This window comes from Aphelocoma coerulescens, chromosome 1, assembly GCF_041296385.1.
Source record: "Aphelocoma coerulescens isolate FSJ_1873_10779 chromosome 1, UR_Acoe_1.0, whole genome shotgun sequence".
Taxonomy (NCBI): domain Eukaryota; kingdom Metazoa; phylum Chordata; class Aves; order Passeriformes; family Corvidae; genus Aphelocoma; species Aphelocoma coerulescens.
In genome coordinates this window covers 22333136-22353524 of record NC_091013.1, presented here as the reverse complement: position 1 = coordinate 22353524, position 20389 = coordinate 22333136, and the positions used below count along the sequence as shown (strand labels likewise).

Here is a 20389-nt window from a genome sequence, read left to right as displayed (position 1 = left end):
ACTGCAAACACCTAAAAACAATGTAGTTTTCAGTTCTTTCTCATTCTTTTTTTTTTCCTATTCACATGTCTAAGATGCAATTGAGACTCATATATGGCTAAGTGATAAATACCTTTGTTGTAGTCATCATCAGGTTTTAGTTAATATTTTAATTATTAGATTTCCTCAGTAAACTACAGGATATCAGAGCAAATGCGTCTTGTTTCTGCAGTTTTTAAATACAGCTCTTAACTCTTACAGGAGTTTTTAAGTAGAGCTTTTAACTTTGTATTATTTAATTTTTTTTAATATTCTCAAGAGTTGAAAATGAACTTAAGATATCAAGAAAAAAAAATCTTTGTAGGAAACACAGCTCATAAGCTTTAGAAATTCGATTCTTGCCATGTAAGCACTTCCAACTGCGAACAAAGATTATCACTATTTGATTACTGGTGCACAGAAAAATGCTAGTGTTTCACTCAATAATCCACCTGTAATATATGCCCTCACAAAAACAAACCTCCCCTAGATGGTATTCAAGTGACAGTCATTCACAGTAAAAGAACCATTACAGATGGTCTTTTTTCATTTTTTAAAAGAATTTGAGTTTGCATTTGTTTCATTTTTTTTTTAAATCACTCATTTAAAAAAAAGGTCTACATTAAGGCTATCAAGATTATCAAGTGACACATGCAATCTTTTGTAAGACAATAAAAAGCACCAAACTTTGAAATGAGTTGAATACATGTACATATACATGCATAAATTCTATTTTTATTAGAACCTGAAAAATTTTTATTTGGAAAATGTTTTTAACATGAGGTTCAATTAAAAAAAAAATCCATATATGAATTCTTTAGCACTTTTCATGTGAGAAATATTAACAGTTGCTGCTGAATGGAGGGACCTGTGCTGCAACAACTACTATATTAGGTATTCCCTTCATTGGTACCCTTCAGTAAAATATTAAAACAGAATTATTTGTCATTGGAGTTATATAATATGCTCAGCTATTATTATAAATAATGAAGCTAGTCTTCTGCTTCCAGATTTTCATACTGCAATTCATAATTCCAAAAAAGAGTAGGGGGTTTAAAATATTCAGTATTAGCTAGAAATGAAAGCTGCTGGTTTTATTGCTGCTTGTGGAAGTTTTAATTTTATGTCGTGTTAAATACATTTAAGCAGGCAACACATGTGGAGATTTTTCTTCTGAAATACATATGAAATTTCCAGTGATTATATTGTGAACTTAGTCCTCTAAATGTAAATATTCTACATTGCATTTTACCATTCCCAAAAAATTCAGCCACATCTCCACTGTTTTCTGCTTAGCAAAACATCCAAAGGAATAAGAGATGATAGTCTGAGTTGTTAAACTCAGACACAGTAAAACATATCTAATTATTTCAAATAGATGCTATACTCCTTGTATTTTTTTTCACACCTATTACATTCAGAATAATTGAAAATCCTGTAAAACTCCTCCACACATTTCTTCAAAACGATGTCTCACACAGAATGTACTTGGAGGTAATCAGCATATAAAATACTCTATTTCTTTCATACATAACAATTTGCATTCATCAAAACTGAGTAGTTGCTATTTTTTATGTACAACTAAAACCACTCAATGACAATATTGGATAGAAGAATGAAATTTCTTGACACCAATAACCCACAAAAACCTGAAAAATGTGATAGCATGCAGAAGTTCAGGAAGCACTACAGTCTGATGATTCAGGCCTCTGATAGGTACAGTAACAACCTCAAATTAAGGCTAGATCCTAAAATAACAATGGCAATCAAGCATATGAGACATCAAACAACCCCACAGCTTCATAAGGAAAATGTGTTTGAAAATGACACAGATATTAAACGTCAAGAACTGTAAGCCATGAAAAGAGGAGTCCTTTATCTTAAAACAAGACCTGTACCTTTACATAAACAGAAATAACAATAAAGCAATAAATTGTAAGGGACCTTTGCTTCACCAATAATATGGGTGTCTCAGACAGGCCTTAGAAAAGGAAAACCAACAACTTATAGTCTGTGGAACAATGTAAACTGACCAAGATTCAGTTTCACCTGATCAAATTCATTTATTCATTAATCACAAGTGCTTAATCTCATCCAGAAGAAAACCTTAAAAAAGGTCAACTGCATCCCAGAATTCTTAATTATTCCTGTAAATTGCATTGAAAACTGAAAATAACTAATTTGCACACAACTGTCTACAGTTTGAAAACAGATTTCTGTTATGCAGGATGAACCAACCCACACAGGACTCAAGCAAGGTCTTTCCTTAAAAACTTCAGAAAAATCTTACCAATTATCTGCATATACTTTTGATAACCAACTAGACAGTTAATCTGGTCAGCATCTGAAAGTATCTAGATTGAAGGATAAGTAGCAAATAACTTTATTTATATTTTTTCATAGTGAAAACCAAAACCCACTGCATTTACAAGAGATTCAGAACTATGATTTTCAGTGGCATCTGAGCTAAACTAGTGGTATATACTAGCAGGAAGTAAAGGGCACTGGCAGACAGATAGAGTCCTCCCTGATCTGGCAGAGACATCTTTGAGAGAAAGATGCTTATTTACTAGTAGGAAAATCACTGAAATCCAGAGGTTGTTGGTGCCTCACCAAAGTTGTTTTCACTGAACCAGCTGCAGAAAAAAAAGCATGAAATTTTTGTTATAAAGCTCAGCACACGTATGAATTGATTATCTAAAATACGTGGACTAATGTTGCAGTGGGGATACTGCAACACCTTTATCCAACCAGGAGTCCCGTGGAAAAGAAATATATACGGACGGATTCTTGCTAGATGTTTCAGAGATGTTTATTTCCCCAGCCGCATAGCCGGGCTCTGCCGAGGGACTCTGCCACAGTCACAGGACCCGAGCTGCTTTGCCCGCGCAGGGGAACACAAACCAACCAATGGGGAACGAGGCTGAGCAGGGGCAGGGAAACCCCGTGCCTCCCTCAGGGCTACAGGGCGCGGGGGAGGGACCCCAACATCTCACCCGTTTTATTTTAATAAAAGGAGAATGAAGACAACTGGATAACCATAACAAGAACTGCTTCAAAACAAAACAAGCCACCCTCCTGAGTCTTTAAATGTCCAAACAGATTCTCCGGAACACCTTAGGGCTGACAGAAGGGAGACAGAACTCTCTGGACATGCCTGTGGGGAAACTGAGGCAGGAGAGGGTTCAATCTCTTCCCTCCCCCTTTTCATCCCCCCAGCGGCATTGGAAAAGGATTTTTGGGGAAACAATTGGCAAAGGCAGGGTTTTGTGAGGGAAACCATGGATGAAAAAACGGATTGGGAATACACTGGGGGTAATAGGACATAGGGTAAAAGGGAAAGGTGGGATTAGGAAAGAGAGACTGTAGGGGGGGTTTACAATGGAGATATTGTCTAACATGACTACGATTTTTTGCATATATACTGCCTTTTACAGGAACACCATCAGGCCCAGTGACCTGAGATGCTTGTAACCCTTTTCTACCTTGTATGATTTTGAATTCCACCACCTCTCCATCGCCCAAGCTTGGGATGCATTTTTCAGGGTTATTCTTTTTAATAGCAGTTCTATGCACGAATATGTCTTGCTGGTTATCACATCTTGTTATAAAACCATAGTTTTGTTTAACATTATACCATTTCACTGTCCCTAAGATCTTAGCTACTATGGTCTTTTCCTTTTTCCGAGTGGCTGCTGTTTTCTGTCTCGCTGTGTATTTGCTGTCTCTTTCGGTCGCTCCCGTGTTGGAATTATCGGCGCTGCTGGTTTCGGCGCGCTTTTCCCAGGGTCGCGTTTGGGGCCACGCGGGCCGGGCCGGGCCGGGCTGCGCCGCTCTGTTCTCCGTGCGTCGCCTCCTCTGCTCTCAGCTGCGTTGCCACTGCCAGGGGCTGCACCCACGTCTCGGCTGGGCCCCCAAGCGATGACCCCCCCGTGCCCCGCTCCAGCGCGCGTTTCGGCTGGGCACGACTCCGCTCCGCCGCTGCCAGCCGCCGCCCGCGCGCCGCCCCTCTCGTTCGGGCGCTCACGGGGCTCGCTCCACCACGCGCTGCGCGGGGCCGGGCGGGCACTGCCGGGCCGCGCCGCTCCTGCCGCGCCTCGCTCCGCCACCGACACTGTGGCCCGCGTGGCTCCGCCCGCGCACGGGAACCGTCTCGCTGCTGCTCGCAGAGCGCTCGGTGCACGTGGCCTGGGTCGCACGGTCCCTGAGCCAGGCTTCCCTTCACCAGGACACAGCTGACATTGCTCAACAGTCTCGGTTATTAAATAATATTCACGAAAATATTCTTCCATCGTCATATATTTTGACTCAAATATTAACTGGGTCCAAACGGTCTTCCAAAAGCTCTTGGTAAGAATTAAATCCCAAGAAACAGAGAAAAAGTCCTTAAACAACCATGCCAGGAAGTGTTTCAGTTCTTTCTGAGCTTGAATCAAGCTAAAATTTACAAACCGTTGTTCAAGAATCATTTTAAGTTTAAGATAAATGTCCATATGCGGCTCTGAAAGCCAAGAGTCTTCCCACGGTTCCTCCATAGTTTAGATATGGAATAGCAAAACAAAACCAAGAAGAAGAATCCAAAGTTTCCAGGGTTTACTCACACAAAGTCGCTTAGGGATCGGGGATCGTTCTGCCCTCAAATCTCCACCATATTGTTGCAGTGGGGATACTGCAACACGCCTATATCAAACCAGGAGTCCCGTGGAAAAGAAATATATACGGACGGATTCTTGCTAGATGTTTCAGAGATGTTTATTTCCCCAGCCGCATGGCCGGGCTCTGCCGAGAGACTCTGCCACAGTCACAGGACCCGAGCTGCTTTGCCCGCGCAGGGGAACACAAACCAACCAATGGGGAACGAGGCTGAGCAGGGGCAGGGAAACCCCGTGCCTCCCTCAGGGCTACATGGCAGGGGAGGAGACCCCAACAGACTAAAACTAAAATGCATTCCTCTCTAGTTCTCCTAGTTTGTGTAATATATTCAGTAAACATTTGACAAAAAATTTTAAACATGGCCTAACTGAATACACACAGTTCACAGAGGGAAACAGGGTAGCAGCCTTGTAAGGATCCTTCATCAACCACTAATGAGTTAGGCATATGGTAAATAAAGAAGGGGTTTTGTTGGTTCTTTTGGGGGAGGGGCAAGGGGAGGGAAGGTGGTGGATGTGGGTTTTTCCCTCTTTCTTATATCAGAACAGTCCAGAATTGACAGTCACAATTTCTCAGTTTCTTCAGTTTGTATTAGCCAAACCCTGAACATCCAGCCACTGAACAACTGATCTCATTGTCCAAAGTAGTTACCTGGACTATTGAGGAACTTCTGCATTTTTTCAATGCCTTCTCAGGAAAGGAAACTGAAGCTAAGCTAAAAGATGTGATGAAAAAATTTGCCAGTGTTGGGAATAGTTTAAAAGACTGAATCATTTGGTAACCAGATCAAGAAATTCTGTGGGTATTGCTGTTTGCCACCACAAAAGCCAAGATCATCAAGGATAACATTGTACTCCCTGTTGTGGTACCTCAGCTTCTAATGAATTTAGCCATCTGATTATGCAGCATCATTCCTCAAAGTACAGCCTTCTGAATGTGGCATTTCTGGGAACAGCACCAAAGTATGACAGCAATCACTGTATGTGTTGTTAATGCCTGTGGCTAGATTTTGTATTTTGGAATACCTTGAGGCATTGGGTAATGTGGATATCAGGCAATTCCTGTGATGATTTACAAAGTCATAGTACATCTAAATGCACCATGGCAATTACTGTTTGATAAATGATGTAGTCTTAGGAAGAGAGGACACCCTTCCTTCCAAAAGATCCATTATGAAATAATAGAAGTTATAAAGGGATACAAAGTCACCTAGTACTTAGAAGCACTATACAAAAAAGTACTGGTTCTATTTTTATGAATATAGTAAAACATAAAGTAAATCATGGGGTTTTGTTTTAAAAGATGACTATAGTTTAAAAAGAAAGGTATTCTACTGATACAGTCTTTACCTAGAGCAAGGTAAATACAAACAAAAATATCCTTAGAATTCTCTATACTCTTCCTTTTTTAGAAAAAGGAAGTATCCAGGCAAAAGCTCTAAGTTATGTCTACATGATCCTAAGTTTTATATCTCTGATGTTAAGTTTAAGTGATCTAGGACAAATTTTTCATTCATGAGTGCTGTTAAGTCATGTTTTGCCTTGAGTAAATTAGTATCTCAGCCTTAGTAATGTCAAGGGTCTGCAATTCACAGCCCTAAGCCACTGAAGCAGTGTTTTCCACAGCCCTCCATAACATCATTTTTCTTTTCCCCTTGATCTTCTCACTCTCTAGGTCTTGTGGTGTTGTTATCAAAATCTTGCAACTGCAAATCCCAATACTTTTGTATGGCAGGTACTTGTGGGAATAACTATCACTACAGTAAGAATGGTCCCTCTTTTGTCCACCCTCCTGCTTCAGCTTTCCTTACCTTTTGCTTTGTAGACTTTAGTTTACAGTACAGAAGCCCAATATGTAGTGCATAGATACGCAACACTTGAACCTAAAAATTGCCATACTTCAATCAAGATTAACACCCTTTGTGCAACAATACATATGAAAACATAGAATGAAAATTCTTTCTATGTTTCTAGGCTGACAGCCCAGGAAAAAAGAAAGATGAAGTCACAGGATCACAGAATCATTAAGGCTGGAAAAGACATCCAAGATCATTGAGACCACCCACCCTTTCACAGAACACCACCATGTCAACTAAACACCACTAAGTGCCAAGTCCAGTCACTTCTTAACACTTCCAGGGATAGTGATTCCACCACTTTCCTGGGCAGCCCACTCCAATGCTGAACCACCCTTTCAGTGAAGAAATTCTTCCTGATGTCCAACCTGAACATCTCTTGTTACAGACTGAGGCCATTTCCTCTTGTCCTTTTCCTGGTTGCCTGGGAGATGAGGCTGACCCCCCCACCCTGCTACAACCTCATTTTAGGCAGTTGTAGAGAGCAATAAGGTCTCCCCTGAGCCTCCTTTTCTCCAGGCTAAATAGTCCCAGCTCCTCATTTGCTCCTCATAATGACTTACTCTCTAGACCTTTCACCAACTACACTGCCCTTATCTGGACATGCTCCAGCCCCTCAATGTTTTTATTGTAATGAGGGGACTACAGAACTCACTGCAGTACTCGAGGTGTGGCCTCACTAGTGCTGAGTATAGGGGAGCAATCACTTCCCTGGTCCTGCTGGCCACACTGCTTCTGATACAAGCCAGGCTGCCATTAGCCTTCTTGGCCACCTGGGCACACGCTGGCCAATATTCAGCCAGCTGCTGACCAGCATTCCCAGGTCCTTTGCAGCCACTCTTCCCCAAGCCAGTAGTGATATATAGGGTTGTTGTGACTGAAGTGCAGGACCCAGCACTTAATCTTACTGAACCTCATACAGCTGGCCTTGGTCCATCGATCCAAGCTGTCCAGATCCCTCGGCAGACCCTTCCTACCCTCCAGCAGATCAAAACTCCCACATAATCTGTGAACTTCTGAGAATGCACTTGATCATCGATAAAGATGTGAAATAGGACTGGCCCCAACACTGAGCCCTGGGGAACACCATTTGTGGCCACCTGACAGCTCACTGTAACTCCATTCACCACCACTCTCTGGACCCAGTCATCCAGCCATTTTTTAACCCAGCCAAGAGTGAACCTGTTCAAGACATGGGCTGCCAGTTTCTCCAGGAGAATGCTAAGGGAGACGGTGTCAAAGGCTTTCTTGAAATCCAGACAGACAACAGCCTTTCCCTCATCCACTAGGCAGGTAACCTGGTCATCAAAGGAGATCACATTAGTCAAGCAGGACCTACATTTCCTAAACCCATGCTGGCTGTGCCTGATCTCCTGGTTGTCCTGTACATGCTATGTCATGACAGTCTGTGAACTTACTACTTTCAAAATCACGGCAGATAGGCAAGAGTGATTCCTGGCACAACTTTAGTTACGTCCAGATCAGAGAACCCAGAAGCATTTCCCAGTGTGAGCTATATTCTGATTCTGTATTTTGGCTAGACTCAAATCTTCACCTTCTTCTCTCCTTCCCTAAAGTGGCCATTTTGTGCATTTCTGAAGTAAGATTGAGCTGTGTTGCAGGTTTGGGGTTTATCTCAGTCTAGATATTTGAAAACCATTTTTCCTTATACAGTACATTAGCCAAATCAAAACTAAACAAAGAAAGAAGAAACAAAAATAAATTAATAAATTCATACCTGTGTTCCTTTTCTCTCTCATCCAAAGCAAACTATTCTTAAGATATATGAAAGACTCTGAAAAGCATGTAACAGTTTAGACAAAGTCTAGATTCTTCATCTAGTTTTTTCTTTTTTTGGTGGAATAATTTTTATGTTTTTGCAAATAAAGGCAATTTATTGGTCTAGAAAGTTGAATTCTTCAGCCAAACTTTTATCAATCTTCTCTAGAAAACTACTTCTACTCTGAGATATCTTTTTATAGAAAATTCAGTGCTTATTTATTCATAGAAAGTGTGTACTATAAATAATCAATCCTGGTACATGTCAGAGCAGAAAAATAAATTGGTGTAAAGTAATAAAAAATGATGTGATTAAGTTTTTTTAATCCATTTTCTTCCTTCTGTACTTGCAACTTCTACCTGTCTAAACATAAAATCTACATACTAGAAATTAGCATGGATTAAGAACTAAAATTCTGATGAGACATAAACTTCCTGTTAAACAATAATCATCTAGAGGGGACAGATGAATTTAAAACATAAATGTACCTTAAAAATCACTTAAGTTCTAAGCCTATTTACACGCAGTAAAATGTGCACCATGTTCAAGAATCTCATTTTCACCACCTCCTGTCATTCACCTTCATCTTCACCTTAACTTTTCAGAATCACAATGTCAAGAAGGTTAATGCAGTTACATGAATTTGTGATGGATCATTTCACTCAGATTTGCTAAGGCAAACATATATAGCTGGCTGGTAAACAATTTCCTCCACAGAGAACAAGTTCTTAGCTGAAAAGAGACCTCTGCCAAATCAATATACTAAATTATGAGATATTAGCTGCAAAAGGAGGGGGGGAATCCTGGAACCTGACAATCCTTTTTTTTAAGCAGTAAATACTTCTAGACACTCAGATATTAGGCACGGTGTCACTGAAGACAATGGTATAAACCAATGCAAGAACAGTGTTAATGAGATCTTAGTCATGCTTGTAATCTTTTAAATATACAGCTCGCAGCAAGTGAAGAAAAATTGCTCTCAAAATTGCTGTTCTATGCATTATATCTGTTTATATATATAAGGGAAAGTCGCTTATTAAGAACATGAAAGGCTACCACTCTGCAACCTCTGAGGAAAAATTGTTTTCTCCTGTCTGCTTTATTTCTTACCAAATATGTACAATTTGGAGCTAAGCAGAGTGTATCAATTCTGTTTTAAAAAGTGATCAGAAAAAAGTTTTGTAACTATGGAATATAACTTAGATGTGTCATAATGGTACAATGGCGATTGCATGGTCTTTAACAACTATTACATTAATTTCTTTAAATTATGTATATGAGTAGGATGAAGACACATTCTACTCTAATTTTCTTCCCTTCACCCCCATGTAGCCGTGACAGAACCATTAAAACCCACAGTTTGTTAAGCCTGCCTCTATATAATCCCAGGTAAATTTCTTCACATTCTTCATGCACTTCTCTGCAAAACTAGTTTCTCTGAGACACTGCAAGTTAATAGTAAAATTTGGCATGTAGGGGGAAAAAACCAAACAAAAGCACACAGACAGAAAAAAGGACACAAAACAAAAAAAAAAAAAAAAAACCCCAAACAAAACAAAACAAACAAACAAAAACCCCAAACCAAAAAATCCAACACCCCAAAAAGCCAAGTATTTGAAATGAAGCAAAAAGATTACTTTTTATGATTCTTGGGGCAAACAGCATAAAAAAACCCAAAAAAGCAAACATTCCTAACTAAAAATATAGTCAGTGGTGATACCACTGGATATGGTTTCCTTAAACAGCAATGGCTTTCTTTCAATAAGTACTTTATTAGGATAAAAAAAAATTTTAAAATATTATTGAGAAGAAAACAGACTCAATTTCAAAGTGCACAATCTAGATTTCTACGAGGGATGATGATATTGAAAATTGTACTTTTACCTTGATCAGTAACTTCTACATTGCACCCCCTCAGACTAAACCAAACCCTCATACCCAAAACCATCACCTCCTGTTGTAAATACACCTGATTTATATCCTGCTGTTTTAAGTTCTCCAGAACACAGTATGTGAACTGCCACTCCTCCTCCTACTATATACTCTCTATGCTCTTGTATGTGTATATCCCTGTGTGTCATCATATTCTTTTTCTATGGAAATTAATCATGTTAACCTTCCTTTGAAACTGGTTGTCTGTCTGCAACCCTGTGCCTGTTTACAGACTCTGACTAGGATGGGCCTCTTGAGGCAGTAATAAGCAAGAGAAGGAAAACACCCCACCAAACTGGGGATGATGAATAAGAGAGAGAGGGGTTGGGTCATTTAGGAAGCACCATTTTTCACAGAGGAGAAGGTAAGAACTGAAATACGCAATCTCCTCGTCTCAGACATGAATATGCTTAGTGCCTAGCTTTCAGGCCTTAAGAGCTAGAAGTGGTGTTACAAGTGCTATCACTGCTGTTAAGAAATCCATTAATTGTCTCCCAAAATGGAACTGCCCTTTGTCCATCATCTTTATTGATGTCTCAAGCTCCAGACAGTATCTTCTCCAATTTGCACATTTTGTTTCCTCTTGAATAAACCAGCTCTAACTGGTTTCGGGAAGCAGTGAAGTATCAAGCCTCACCAAATGACCGCTCTCCAAGGGCAAACAGAAAATGAAATCTACCACAGAATGATGTTTCTGTGAAGTGTCATTATCCAGTGATCATTTACTTGTATACAAAATGCAAGACTTATTTAGTTTTCCAATCTTATCTATTTAATAGCTAAGAGAATTCAACACACTGGCGCTATTACAACTGCTCCCATCTCCTGTCCTTTCTACAGCATTTCTAGTGTAACTTCTACATTGCTAATGTAATTTTCATTGCCAGAACAAGAAATCCTTCCCAATAAGACACTCGAATTCAACATAAGAGAACTGCTAAAGCAAATGGGGTTTCTACTTTATTGGCCACCATATTGACCAGTATTACACCTTTATTATGACATGAGTGGAAAACATTTCACAGGCTCTGGGATGCTAAGACAAATTACAAAGCTACAGAAAAAGAAACAAACAAACAAACAAACAAACAACAACAACAAAACTTGCAGAAGAGGAAGAAAGAGAAAATTAAATATTCTACCTACATGCTCTAATTTCAGTTTTCTCAAGCTAAAATTTTTATAGACAGGACAGATCTAGACAAGAGGACAATTCACTAGAACATCTTATTTCCAAAGCCAACAGGAAAAAGAAAATACAGGTTGAAAATACAAGAATAAATATATCATTTGCTACACTACAGCACAAAAGAGAATCAGCCAGCTCTTCTAGTGAGGAACTTTAGCTTGTGCTTCCACGTCTCTCTATGACCATAACAACTTGGTGTAAGGGTAATGGTACATGCTAACTGCACCATTAATCCCCTACATTTCAGTAACATCACCCCTCTATACCAGATCAGAGCAGATAAATCAATGCAGCATGCATTTCACAGGACAATAGTATAAAAAGCTTACTGGCTCTTCTAGTTTACTCTTTTTTTTTTTTAATGTAAGTGCCAGGTGGCCTGCATTGCCATATTCCTAAGGTGCTGTATTTGAAACATCTCTATGTAAAGATGACATCAAACCAACGTAAACAAGAAGCATGTATCTTCAAAAACTGTAACTCACAGCTTCAACATCTTGAGAAAAAGAAAGACATAACAAATGTAAGATTAAACAAAGTAGTGCATTTTCTTAATAAGTGTTGGACTCTAGATCAAAGCAGTAAGTCTACCTATCCTGCACTGTAACTTGTGTACCTGAACAAAATCAAATATTATCACAATGAGCATGAAATTAATATGCTAGGTCTCTCATCCAGCTCCACGATTAATTTCCAGTTATGCCAACTGTTATTATTTAATCTGTCAAAACCACTGGATCTACATCATCTGTCCCCAAATTTACCACCTGCACATTTGAAAACTACACACACTGAACATTTCTAATTCAGGCAGCAGACCTACTGCTGGCTGTGTTAATACAAAATCACAGCCTCAGGCACCACAGCTCATCTGTCCAGCTGTGCATAATTGGAAAAAAGTTCTACTTCCCCTCACACCATTGTGTACTGAGAACTGATCTTTGCTTTAATGTAGATGATATAAAGTGCAGTAGGCAGACATAATAATAATTACATTATTGGTGGAGATATATTTGGATTGAGAGACTATAGCAAACAAATCAGTGACTGTATCTGACTGAGAAGGAACACAATTGATGAATGTTGTCCTGAAGTGCTGCATTGGACTATCTGCACTAAAGTTTGGGTGAAGGGTATATTCCATACAGCAACAACTCAGCTGCTTCCTCTAGTTGTTGCTATAATCTTTTTCCACTCTTTGCATAAGACATCCGATGAAATCCAGATACACTCCTACTACTTAATTAATTAGTTTTAATTAATTAATAGAGTTTTGCTAATGGCAGATGTACCTGGGCTTCCCTCTTCTTGGATAATTCTTCTGGAATCCAGAAGAGGATTTTTGCTCCTTTTTTTTTCCAAGAATCACCTATAAAATAATATTGAAATCTATGATCCAAGAAAAGTCCAACTGAACCTCCAGGGGAATTATTTACCAGTATGAAAATGCTAGTTTGGAGAGTAGGCAAAACTTGAGCACCACCACAACTAATGAGATAACAGAATGAAAAGGTGAACAGACTGGATCTGAATACTCCATCTAAAACACACCTAGTTTCTTTGACAAGCAAATCCAAGAAACTTCAGAAAGAAATCACAGATGGAATCTGCATAATCATTTGTCTTCATAAACACAGTCACCAATAAAATATGCATTGAGACAGTACACGGTCTTATATCATCTAGCATACTCTTTTAGTGTGCATAATCATCCAATGCTTATAACAAGCTCTTCAAGGAAGGGATGGAGATGCATTATTTTTCAGAGCCTATGCTTCTTTTTTATTTTTCAAACAAAGGTTTGAAGGCAACTTCATTAGCAGAGTTAATGGGAAGTTGGGAGAAAACTTTGAAGCATTTTATATGATAGTGCCAGCTCTGTGGAAATAATCCATACTATTTTATCCAAATACTTTCTCCCAGAACCTGACCAAAAGCCTCTTGAAATTAACAGGTATCTTTACACTGAATACAACAGACCTCATTGTATCACATTAATCTGTCAATGGTCTGTTTATCTTGGTCCTGTTGCACAAGTCTTTTAATATTGGTGGTTTACGCTATGTCCAACAAGAAAATGAGTAAAAATGTATTGTACATTAGAGAGCATATGCCTTATATCTTAAATGGTGTCCTATATGAATAATATACTATTTTTGTTTATTTCAAAAGGTACTTCTGGAAAATATTCACAGTAGATCAGAAAAGGTAGACTCCTATCTCAAAGAATAAACATATTTGTTGTACAATTTTAAGGTAATTTGTTCTGTACATCACCAAGTACTCAAAAGAGGTATTTAATGGATAAGTGGCATATAAGCGATAAATTATATATGTTGGAGTAAAGTAAGTAAAGAAATACAGAGAAAGGGGGACCAGGGGAGAGGGGAAGAAAAGCTTATTTATTTTCAGAGGAAGAATTCTTCATTGTATAATTAAACTATTGATAATTGTTGAGTAAACCCCTGCTCTTTTTAATAGCAGAGTTCTGTGTAGTGTCTGCAAAAAAGTTTATTTAAGAGGAGAAAAACTGTCTGGCACATCTACTTCCAAGAAAGATTTATGGAAAACTTAAGTCTAAAATCAGTACTACAAAAGTCAGTAAAAAATGAAGATATAAGAATAAACACTAAAAGTGTGACTCGATTCAAAATTCTTTTATTTCAAAAGAGACTATCAGCTTTGTCCTGGTTTTATTACATTTGGATGGATACAAAGTAGGGGTTTTATATATCAGAAGTCAAAAGTGTGATGTATAATGTAGTATTTGTTTATTGGAATAGAAAAAATAGGTGTTTGGAGTTGATTACTGAAAAGTCTGTTTTGGAGCAAAAAAAACCTCCAAGCAGGAGATTTACTTAAGTCTGTCCATTTACTTTCCACCAGAGTTTAAAAGTGTAAAGGAAACCCAGTTATAGAAAATATAACTAATTTATTTGAGCCCTCTCTATGTTATTTATCTAAACAGATTTTTGAAAGACTTGTTGGCATTAAATTGCATATCTTCTCGCTCAGGGTCCGAAGTGACATTAATATAAGAAGCTTGATCACTAACCCAGCTGTGTCTGACAACAATATCACAAGATACCACATGATGGCACTGACCAAGATCGCTGGTCAGTCCTGGAAAGACTGTTAACCTGACAGCAACACTACAGAGCTTGAAAATCTGTTCCTTCCAGGTCTGTACTGGGCCTGCAGCCCACACAGACACTACAGTAACAGCAATTTTCAAAACAATCAAGCCATTAGACCACTTCAATTAACACTTTGGATCAGAAATCCTATTCATGATTGTCCTCTTTCATTTCTGGCTGTCCTAGACCTCTCTTAATTGGCAATGACTACCTCCAGTTAAAGGACAAAGGAAACTGAACTCGTCTGCACAGAGAAACAGTGGTCTATCTCATGTTGTCTATTGCATTCAACAGATGCAAATATGAAAAATACGGCTAGATGGATGTTTGCTACCATCAAATCTTGCCATTAATATTTCATCTGTCTTCTGTTATGGTGAAACATTGAAGTGGCTTAGTCTTAATGATCTGTGTAACTAAATCTCAAAAATACTTTTAATTTATTTCAAAATAAATTCGTACACAAGTACAAATTTCTATTTATATTCATACTATATATGAAATCATAACAGTCACTGCAGAAGCAGTAAGAGTGCCACTCATTTTCAAAGCCTACCTCTCTTGAAAGGCTCAGCCTCCCCATCAAGTTGCAAATCTCAGTTAGCACATAAATAACAGAAGATAGACAAGCATGGAAAATCCTAACTCTCCACTGAAGATAGTCAGTGGTATACACTTACTGAAATACATCCTATGACACTGAGTGGTGTGTGGGCTCAGCACAGAAGACAGCTGAAAGAATCATACATTGTGATATCAGTGACTACAATTCATTTTTAGATTATTACAGTATGAATCTGAGCATTCCTAGCTAGGGATCGTTCCAGCATGTGGTAATGCATTTGGTTTGAATTAGCCATGACACTGGTAAAATCTCACTGCAGATATTACAGGATAAGCCAGTGTTCTACAAGGGCTGCTTCTATTCATGTCAGCTATGCATGCAAGCCATAAAGTGACCCTGTTTCATATACAGCTTATTTTTAATGTCAAAATTCATCCCCATTTGTTTACATGTGTTAAAGAGGGATAAGCTTGCTGGAAACGTCTCCAGAATAATTTCCTACCTTTTAAATTCAACCACTGCAGGCTGTCTATAAAGGTTATCTTTCAATTTTCTATTCTCTACCCTTATATTCAAGTTGCGAAAAGTTTATTACCATTGTGTCCTATCTCATTGCTAAATTTTTTCCAAGAATATTGTCAATAAAACTTGTTACTTGCTCTTCCTCCATTAGATAGCAAGGTGTTTTGTCTTTTTGATGTATGGGGTTTTTTTACTGGTGTTTTTTTATTTTTCTTTCAAATCCAATCTGGGGACTACTAAAACAAACACTGTGTGAAGTGGAGAACTATTAAAAGGTGACATAGTTGAGTACACAACCCTGTCAGATGTGAGGATCGAAATGGCTCACAGCATAAATGCTTTACAAACACTGCTTGAGAGCACCTGAGTTGAACTGTGACAGAGGATAGCTGCAGCTGGACATGAGATACTTATATTGATTTGTGCAGCTCGTGTTTATATTTTATTAGATTTTTATTTCTATAAAGACTCACAGCCTTGTAATTCATTGCACATAACTAACCAATTTACTCATGCAGAAGAGATCTTGAATCCTGATGACAAGTCTTCAAGCGACAGAATGACTAAATTATATGCTGGTTATAGCATGATGCTTATTCCTGTCCTACCCAGGTGGAGCTGTTCTTTACACTATGTGATTCAGCCATCAAACAGCAGCGTGCGTGTTTGAAAGGCCAAGAGGAGGCTGTATTGAGAAACTGTCAAAAACAAACGTGCAAACCTCTGTGTAGCAATCAGTAAACGAGGCTTGAATCACTATTTTGTTAAAAAAAAAAAAAAAAAAAAAAAGCCAAACAGATCTTTGTTTCTATATAATATTTTTAATACAAAGCTTCAGTTAAACAGCTTTTCTTTCTGCCTCTTGCCTTCATCTCTGCATGACAGGTCTCCAGCTGAAGGATGCTATTAGGATAGACATTTTTATCAAATGTAAAATTTTCAGGTGAATGATCTGCCCAAGAACATGGGATCAGCTAAAGAAAAAGTATTTGGAAGACTACAAAACATATAGGCTAGCATGGTGTCTCAAGCAAACCACCAGTTTTATCACTTCTCCTAATTTAATCCAGTTGGCCTGTTCTGTTCACGCTATGAGGCTCTTGTTTGCTCATATTATGATGTCTTTAAAAGAAATGATACTGATCACTGTGCTTTGCTGATCAAGAAAAACGCTTTGGGAATTTCTGAATTTACAGTCCACATGTTTGTGATACAGCGCTGCATTTTAAAACAATAGTGGGCGAGTAATCACTCCCTCTAGAAATGCAGAAGAAAATGTATTTTCTTATCTATATGAATGTATTCCACTAGAGACCAAAACTAAGAGCCATTACATTCAATGACATTTTTTTTAAAAAAAGAATTCAAATTAGCTCTGAATTAGCTTGGTCCTCTTGAGTACCAAGATGTTTTGGATGTCAAACTGAATTTCTGTTTTAGTATTTGGTACAACTTAATAGGTGGTACTTGGACACAAGCCACCAATAAAAATTTGGATCTATACCATACACTGGCATATGAATAGAGAAGAGACAGACAGAGTAATAACAGCTGTATTTATATACAAAGGACTAATAACTTCACAGTTATAAAAATTATGTCCAAATTAAGTTTATTTTTCTATTATTCTGACAAAACTATATGCCACCATAGAGATTGATGTTTTGAGTAACCAGGAACTGCATGACATGTTTTCATGGTTCTCAAACCTTAATGATTCACTGGAATATGATTCATAAGACAATGCATGCAACCCTGTATTCATCAGTATAAGCAAAAAATATTTGGACTTTCCTGCCTTAATCCACATCTGTATAAGGGCTGCCTATACAGAAGTCTCACAGATATTAATAGATAAAGTATTTTGTAAGTAAAATGAAAATAAAATGCAGAGTTCATTTGACACATGAAATCAGTTTGCTTTTACAAAGCAAAGCAGTGCTCTTATCTAGGAACTAAAACTAGTGAAAATAATTGCTTCTTAAGGTGACACATAGTTTATTTCTTTAGTGCTAACTGAGAATTTATACATCTAATAAAAACTTAAATTTTGTCCCATATGATATGGGACAAAATATTACCCTTTAATACATGAGATCTCCGCATCAGCAGTTGTATTTCTATTTTGGGAAGAGAATAGCAGGGATTTACATTTTGGTGTAACTGATTACAAATTCCTCCAATTAAGCTTTGAATTCTAATAATCTAAACACATGCATGTATGTCCTTAACGGTATTAACTTAAAACCAGACTAAAATGTTATCAGTGTTTGCTTTCAACACTGATCAAACATGGCTAAATGGGTGTTTTGAAGGGGGGTGAGGGGGGCGTATTTTGGATTTTTGTGGTGGTGTTGGTTTCTCTCTAAATACAAAACATCCGAACTTGGCCGTGCGTTTCAGCCATCCCTAGGGCAGGTAGTAGCTGCACGGAGGCTGCAGACGGACAGCCGAGCACCGGCACCCTGAACCACAGCTCAGGTGCCGCCGTCCCTCCTGGCTCACCGCCCGGCCGGGGCGCCGGGGCTCCTTCACACGCGGCTCTGCCGCTGGAGGAGTTCTCAGGCTCCACTCCGCCCCTCGTCGCTGTCGCCGCCAGCCCAATCCCGGCGTGCGCCCGAACTTCCCGCTCGGATCGGCTCTCCCGCGGCGGGCGCGGGACGGCCCCGCGGCGGGCGCGCGGCGCTGCGGCGCGGGGGGCGGCGGCTGGAAGGGCCCGCAGCGCCACCTGGCGGCCGCGCCCCGCCTCTGCCGCCGCGTCCCCCGCAAACTTCTCTCCCCCCACGCCGGGCGCTCAAACTGGCCAAGTTTCCCGGCCGCGACGCCATCTATTCTTAGCCCCGCTCCAGGCACGACGGCGGGACACCCGCCCCGACCCACTCCCGCTGCCCGTGTCCCGCACCCTTCCGCAGCGGCTGCGCGGAGCGCGCCCTGCCCGCCCCGACCCTGCTCGCCCGCGAGATGTGTCCGTCAGGGCGGCTGCGGCGGGGCCGCCCCCGCTCCCCGGGGCGCTGCGGGGCTGCCGACGGCCTCTCCCGCGGCGAAGGGGCAAAGCGCGGCTGCCGCGGAGGCGCCCCACGCCGCCAGCCCCCGCCTCGCCCGCCCCCGCCCCAGCTTTGCAGAGAAGCCGATTTACTGCCGAGCTGGGGAGGAGTGGGGGGGGGGGGGGGGGGTGAGCGGCGGTGGTGCTTTTCTTTTATTTTCTCCTTTTCTTTTCCCCCCGCCCCTCGTCCGCGCACGCTGGCTCTCCCCAGTGCCAGTCCCCGCTCCATCACGTGCGGAAGCCCATGCCCATCACAAAAGCGGGCATTTTACCCGTGCCCGGAAAGGAAATAAAGAAAGAAAAAGAAGAAAGGAGAAGGAGAAAAGAAAAAGAAAAAAAAAAAAAAAACAAACCAAGGGGGGGGGGGGGGCAAGAAAGAAAACCCACCACGGAATAGCTTAAGCGAAAGCAGGTGAACCGCTTAATCCAAGAAGAGCCAAGATTTCCTCTGAGCAGCCACCTCCCTTGTCCTCCCCGCCCGTCCCCGTCCCTGTCCCTTTTTGCTTTTTCGTGGCTGTGGTGGTGGCAAGTAAAGTGGTTAACCAAAACCCTACGTGTTGGTTTTGTGTTTCCCTGAAAACCACAGGCGCACACACAGAGCATGAGGTACCGCTCCTGCCCTTCTCCGCGCTTGCAAGAAACTGTGGCTCCGCTCTTTCTCTCTCTGCCTGTACTGCAGATATTTTTCCCTCCTCTCCTCCACACTCTTCTGTTTATTTCCCTGTAAGGCAGAGCTACTTTGTAAACATCTCACACAGAACCTCAGAGCCTTTCCAAATAGCTGATTGCAGCAAAATGCCTCCAAATAAATTATGGTGCAAGGGGGATATTAGGAACGAGACCGAAGTGGGTAAAAAAGAAATAAATTTGCATAAATATGCATATGTGACAACAAGACCGCGTATGATGGTGGAAATGTCAGCAAGAAAGTATCGCTATCAGGATGTGAAAAGTAAAAGCACAGACGACTGCAGCAAACTGCTCGCCCTTTGCCAGAGTACCAACTGCAACACCTCTCCCTCTCTTCCCCCACCCTCGCCGAGAAAAAAAAAAAAGGGGGGGGGGGAATAGAAAAAGCAACAGAAAAAAAAAATTAAAATGAACGCTCAAACTACAAATCCGGTACTCCTACCTTAAAACTGGGATAGCTGCAGAAGCATAGGGATCTTTTTTACACAGCCAGAATCTTTCGGGAAATCCTCTCGGGCTATCATGCAGCCAGGATTATTCACATACGGTTCCTGCTCTCCTTTTTGGAATCCAATGCGATTGGCTTCTCCAAAGGAATGCAACGACCACGAAAGGGGGGAAAAATTAAAAATAACAAGAAGAAAGACAACAACACTGGATTTGAAGGAAACTCGTGTTCTCGGTTGTAAGCGACCTACATTCAGGCAGAAAATTCATTGCAATCAGTGCGAGAGGGAGAGTTGAGTCTGCAAGTAAGAGCTGTGATTGCCTATGCAGAAAGACCGAGCCGCGGAGAGACTGATCTGCAAGGCAAGGCGAGCTGGGAGAGAGAGGGAGATGGGGGGGGGGGGGGGGGTGGAGGGGGAGAGAAGGGGGGGAGAGGTCCAGGCTGTACCAGGCGCTCTCCTCCCGCTATTGGACCAAACTGAATGAAATTCACAAAGCCGCCAGCCAATGGCTCCCCGCAGCCAGCCCAGCGCTACAGAAACCGCATCTCCATCCACA

At 40.5% G+C, this 20389-nt stretch overlaps 1 protein-coding gene across 1 annotated transcript in view; it reads right to left on the bottom strand.

Annotated features, from left to right (window-relative positions):
• Positions 1–20094, bottom strand: part of NLGN4X (neuroligin 4 X-linked) — a 170205-nt gene extending 150111 nt beyond the window's left edge. The window contains exon 1 of the mRNA XM_069003916.1: positions 19827–20094. The gene's annotated coding sequence lies outside the window, so the exon portion shown is untranslated. The remainder of the gene's footprint in view (positions 1–19826) is intronic.
• Positions 20095–20389: the final 295 nt, after the last annotated feature.